A 6,128-nucleotide genomic window follows, 5' to 3' on the forward strand; every position below is an offset into this window, starting at 1 on the left:
GCATGATGTGACCAGCCATCTGAGGCCCTACCCGGATGCCGTGACCTACTATCTCCTCTCAACCCATGAATCAAACTTTCCCACCCTTAAGTTGCCTTTGTTTGGTGATTCGTCACAGCATTTAGGAAAGTAACTAATGTGAGTCTATCCTTTTAAACTGGGACACATTTTAAAAGGGAGTGTAGGGCGAGTTTGCCAGGGTAGGTTGGGCCCACGGAAGTTTCATGAGTCTTGTTCCTTGGTTCCCTGATCCATGTCTTGCGATGGTGTTAAGGCAGGAGCACCAGGGTGGGCAAAGAGGGCTGGGTTGCAGGGTGATTCTTCAGACCTTAAAACCAGCCCATGTTGTTGGGGATGGGGGAGGGGAATAAGAGCAGAAATCTAAGCCAGAGAGATGGGAGGCCAGGAGGAAGAAGAGCCTGGGCAGGAAGGAAGTTCAGCAGAAATGATACAGAACTCGGCATGGCCATGAAGCTAAAGGAAAAGTGTGGTAGACACATAGTGGGTGAAGGGGAGGTGACGAGTCTATGAGGCCTCACTGTGGGAAGCTGAAGTGAGGCTGAGTGTTTAGTTTAATCTGAGTGTGAGCCACGAAGAGGGTTTTAAGCAGAGGGGAGTGACTCTATTCAACCCTTAAAGAAAACCTTCCTTCTGCCGTGTGAGAACAGATCCGGGCGGCAAGAACGGGGGTGCAGACAGTGCCGTCCAGGAAGAGAGGTGCAGACAGTGCCATCCAGGAAGAGAGGTGCAGACAGTGCCGTCCAGGAAGAGAGGTGCAGACAGTGCCGTCCAGGAAGAGAACACACAGTCTGCACTGAGGTAAGGTCTGGGGAAGTGGTGGTGGTGGCCAGCTTGGAGCTAAAGTCTAAAGGTAGAATCAGTAGGGATGGCTGACAGATGGAAGCAGGGGAGGGAGCGGGGGAGAACCAGGGGTCACTCCCAAATGTGAGTGTGAGGACGACAGGGTGAGCCCCGAGTGTGAGTGTGAGGACAGGGTGAGTCCGAGTGTGAGTGTGAGGACAGGGTGAGTACCGAGTGTGAGTGTGAGGACAACAGGGTGTGAGTCCCGAGTGTGAGTGTGAGGACAGGGTGAGTACCCAGTGTGAGTGTGAGGACAGGGTGAGTCCTGAGTGTGAGTGTGAGGACAGGGTGAGTCCCGAGTGTGAGTGTGAGTGTGAGGACGACAGGGTGAGCCCCGAGTGTGAGTGTGAGGACAGGGTGAGTCCTGAGTGTGAGTGTGAGGACAGGGTGAGTCCTGAGTGTGAGTGTGAGGACGACAGGGTGAGTCCCGAGTGTGAGTGTGAGGACAGGGTGAGTCCCGAGTGTGAGTGTGAGGACAGGGTGACTCTCCTTTTGCATATTTCCCAGCAGGACAGAATCTCAGTGATAGAGTGTTTTCACAGAATCTTTGTTCACCCTTCTCTCTTCAGCTCTGCTTTACCTTCTGAGTTCTAGATCCCTCATTCTAGATTCCCTCATTCTAGATTTCCATCACTCTAGATTCACCCATTCTAGACCCCTCATTCTTCTCCTTCTTACTCAGTTATGAAGCTGGAGGGTTGGGTTTTTAAGGACATACGGTCACCCTTTCTATCGGACCCCATCATCAAATTATTCCCCACATACTGAGGGTTATCACGGCCAGGAGAGCCACCAGCTCTCCTTCTTTTCCGCCCTGGTCATCTTCATTAGTCATCTCACCTGGCCAGACATTGTCAGTATCTCCTATCTTGTTTCTTGCTCTCTCCCTCCATCCTTTGCCTACTTCCAGACTCATTTTCCTGAAGTGAGACATCCCAGGATTTCATACTAGTGTCCAAAAACTATCAACGCTTCCCTATTAATGAAGACATCGAGTGCAAACACAATGGATGGCTGGGATTCCGGGCTGTCTGTCTCTAAACACTGGCCTGCATGAGGAGTACTATCTACAGAAGAGGTAAGATGCCGAGACCACTGAAGAATGGGAGGAAGGGCATGGATACAGGTTGGAGATGAGCACACTGATGCAGGACTGTCCCTGGTCCACATGAAGATCTCTCCAGGATGCCTTCAACAGAAGTATCATCCAGTCAGAATTAGATCCAGGATAAGGCTTGAAGGTGAACACAGGATTTTTTGCCTGCTTAAAGTGTCCCCTTTCCTTTTAGATGGGAATGTGTCAGATCAGACCTGGGTTCCCTTCCCTTTCCCCAGTCCATGGCATGACACATGATCCAGCAGTACCAAGCAGAGACTTCCCCATGGGTTTGAGCTCTGAGCCCTGGGGAAGCAAGTGGCATCTCCCCAGAGGGTGTGGAGAACCTGTGAGCCCATAGCTACCTATTGTCACCTTATTTGGGCACACCAACCACCTCCTTGGGAACAACACCAAAAAGAGGAAAATGGAACAACACTAACAAAGAGATGTGGACATTGCCCTTCACAGCCCATGGGAAGGGAGCATAGAACACTACATTCACAATCCTTCTTACTGTGGATCAGTACTTCATTTCACCCATGAGAAGGGAACATAGAACACTACGTTCACAATCCTTCTTACTGTGGATCAGTACTTCATTTCACCCAAACCTGCCATGTGTCCAAGAAGCAGTCTGTTTCCAGTGACATCCAGGCCAGCCCCATGCCTCTACTGAAGCCAGAGAGAGCCTCTGTGGTTTGCTTACACCTCCCTCCACAGAGGGGGTCATTGAGTCTTGGCTCCTTTCTGTGTCCTGAACTCTGGGAAGCACCTTGACAATGTCACCCAGTTTCCCAGTGGGTTATTTCAGTCCTGTGTAGAACTATCTGTAGAAAGTGTGTGTGTGTGTGTGTGTGTGTGTGTGTGTGTGTGTGTGTGTGTGTAAAAGTCCTGTTGCTCAGAGCAATCCACCTTCTTCTTTTCTGCATATGGAGTCTCTCACTGGGACTGGGAGTTCTGAATAACACTAGGCTGGCTGGTCAGGAAGTACCAGGTATCCCCCTGCCTCCAGTTCCCCAGTACTGAGTTTATAAGCATATGCCATCACACCGATACATGTGTACTGAGGATCAAACTCAGAGCCCCAAGCTTGTGTGCCAGGTACTTTAGTGACTGAACTATCTCCCTATCTCCCCAGCCTCCATCTATCATTCTGAAACGTCTTCAAAACAAAACGTGACACCATGGTACCACAGAGGTGGGCACAAAGGATGCAAAGTGTCATCTCATTATTCAGATCAAAAGCAGGCACATTGTGCTGCTCAGGCACCCCTCCACAGGGTTTGGATTAGGAAGGTTTGGATTACCTGATATTTCTACAATGGAATAATCAAGAGTATCTATTCATCACGAGAGTCATGAACTGCTTTGAGTTGTCATGGTTCTGAATAAACTAATAATAGACCAAACAAATTTGTTACATTCCAGTCCACATCTGGCCAGCTTCTCCCTGTGCCTTCCTTGAGTGAGCACAGGATGCTTTTGGATATACTGGCTCTCTCATGCCATTATTGTTAACTGTTTTAGAATACTAAATGTGACATTCATGGCCTAGTGGCATTAATGCACCTTTCAAAAGTGCCCAGTTTTTTCCTTGAAAGTAATTTCAGCAGTGATAGGCTGCAACTGGGTAATTTCTGATAAGCAATTAGCACATATCAAATCAAGACATATTATGCGTGGCTTTGTGCTGCCGCTGCAGATACAGCAGGGTTAGCCATTAAAAACATCCGTGAAAACTTCTGCTATTATTATGGAAGCAGTGGGCAATATTCAAATGGAGACAACTGAACCATTTAAACAAATGTATTTTTAATCATGAAATGTCACTCTTCTTCAGACCCGCGCTTCCTATTAATGTGCTGGAGACAATGTTAATAAGATTGGGGTGGCGTCCTAAGAGCAGCTGGAGTCTTATTAGGAAGGACAGCAATGGAGAGAGAACACAGCAGCGCTGAAGCTGTGAGTCCTCACTGATGGGGTGAAACCCAACAGTACCTAAGACCGCCGGCAAACTGTCCAAGCAACAAAGACGCACACCCACTGAGACGACGGTGCAAAACGGCTCCTACCCCCCACCCCCACTACCTTTCGCACTCTGGAAAAAAATAAAGAACAGGCTTAGAAGTTTTGTAGTGGTGAGTGTGTGTTCCAAGTTGATAATTCACAGACTAGCTCAGTTGTTTTTGTTGTTGTTGTTGGGGGGGGGGCGGAGTTCCAAGTTGATATTTCACAGACTAGCTCATTTGTGAAGTATGGATGGATCTGAAAAATCATTGTGTCTACCCATCATGACGCCCTAAAGAGAAGCTACCTCACACAGTCGATGCTAAAGGGGAAGGTTTGCATGGGTCCGAAATGTTCCCAACAACTTGATGACAGCTGATTGGACTTCTAACCCAACCAAGGCAGCCAATCCCTACCTGACCAGCCAGCTACAAGCTGGCCTCCAAATTATTCCTTTGTGAATTGAACTGGGAGAGAGCTAGTGAGTTAGATGTAGCAGATAAACAATAGAAACGGAAGCTGAAAAGCAGTGTGGATCTAACATGACAAGTCAGTCTTAAAAAGAACCCGGGTTTACGGCTGGAGTTCTAGGAAACAAAAATTACAGGAGTCTCTTGATTGGTCCCAAGAGAATGATCCAGGTTAGCTGATGAGTGAGGTTACAGATCGCCATAGTCTCAGAACACAGTCTAGTTTCCCTGGGGTCCAGAGAACAAACACATAAACACATCTGGCAGAGAGAGAGAGAGAGAGAGAGAGAGAGAGAGAGAGAGAGAGAGAGAGAGAGAGAGAGAGAGAATATCCCTAAAGGGAAACAGCCATGAGCAGAGAAGATACCCAAGAAGGAGGCTCAGAAGAAACTAGACAGGCTTCTTCACTTGACAGAGAAAAGTAGTTTGGTACAGTTTGAACTGCACCTGAAAGCCATGGGCTTTCTTTTCTAGTGACCACTCCTGGGAATGAGGGGGGACACAAGGAACAAGTTCTTCTCTTGGAAACAGCCATCTCCCTCAGAGGCACATCTGTTGTGAGCATATGACCTGGGGTGAATCAGATATTGGAGCTGCTAAGAATCACAAAGGCGCAGCGTTTGGAAATGTCACCGAGGGCTGGGGAGGCAGCCAGAGCCACAGAAGATGGAAGACCTGCTTCCTCCAGACACCCTGAAGTGGGGGTAGAGGTAAGATCAGCAGGTGCTGAGCTGATCACTGATCTGGAGACAGATTACACAAGGAGACTTGTCCAGGAGTGCCAGCTGGTGGGGCACTAGGCACCAGGACGTCCTGCATAGGCGGACAAGCTTGCCTGTGTGAGAAGAGTGAGCAGGGACACTCAGAAAAGCAAAGGGCACACAGGCCCCCAGGAGACAGATCAGGATTATTGACAGCTTCCAACTCTCTGTTTTCTATTGAGCCCAGTGGTTCCTTTGCAGTAATTCCAACACCCGTTTCTTACAGTGTCTTGAGTAAAGCATCTTCCTCTTGCAGCAGAAACATGATCTAATTAAACACCAAAGACCCAAGGCAGAAATAACTCCATTCTTCTTGAACCTCCAGTGAGCTAACAAGCTGATGGAGTTTCCTGTTTTGTGTACCCACCCCCAATCCTGCCCTTGGGCCAGTCCTGGGAAGTGACAGGCGTACCCTCCTCTAGGAATGGTATGTGCTAGGCTGCTCACCTCTGGTCTGCATCAAATTTATGAATGGGTCATGAACTAAGAAAAGTCAATTTAATTAAACAGCTACAGTGCTCTGGAGGCTTTGCCGGTTGCTGTTGCACTTGTCATCTCATTGGCTCGTTTATGAATGACTTCCCGTTATGAAGTTTTAATGGCAATTTTATCAATGAAGGAACCGAAGCTCACAGAAGTGAAATGACATTCACTGGAGCCTGTAGGCAGAGATTGGAACCTGGGCTTTTATGAAGCCACGGCTGCTGGGAGCTATACCAGGCCACTTCCAACTCAAGAGAGACAGAATCTGAGTTAATCCTCTCGTGCTTAGACCTGACGGGGGAAACTGTAAGTAACAACACCAAGGGCATTCTCCTGAGGTTGGAAGAGAAGGGACCCAAGGCTTCAAGAAGGGTTGAGGCCATGGCTCCGTGAGTGCAGTACCAACTCGGCATTCCTAAGGCCCCGGGTCTGAGTTTGGCCTCCATC

At 48.5% G+C, this 6,128-nt stretch overlaps 1 long non-coding RNA gene across 1 annotated transcript; it reads left to right on the forward strand.

Annotated features, from left to right (window-relative positions):
* Positions 1-396: 396 nt before the first annotated feature.
* On the forward strand, positions 397-4,087 carry LOC119087387. Its single transcript, XR_005090815.1, has 3 exons — positions 397-819; positions 1,772-1,939; positions 3,801-4,087. It is a non-coding gene; the product is annotated as an uncharacterized LOC119087387 (long non-coding RNA).
* Positions 4,088-6,128: the final 2,041 nt, after the last annotated feature.

This window comes from Peromyscus leucopus, chromosome 2 (genome assembly GCF_004664715.2).
Source record: "Peromyscus leucopus breed LL Stock chromosome 2, UCI_PerLeu_2.1, whole genome shotgun sequence".
NCBI lineage: Eukaryota > Metazoa > Chordata > Mammalia > Rodentia > Cricetidae > Peromyscus > Peromyscus leucopus.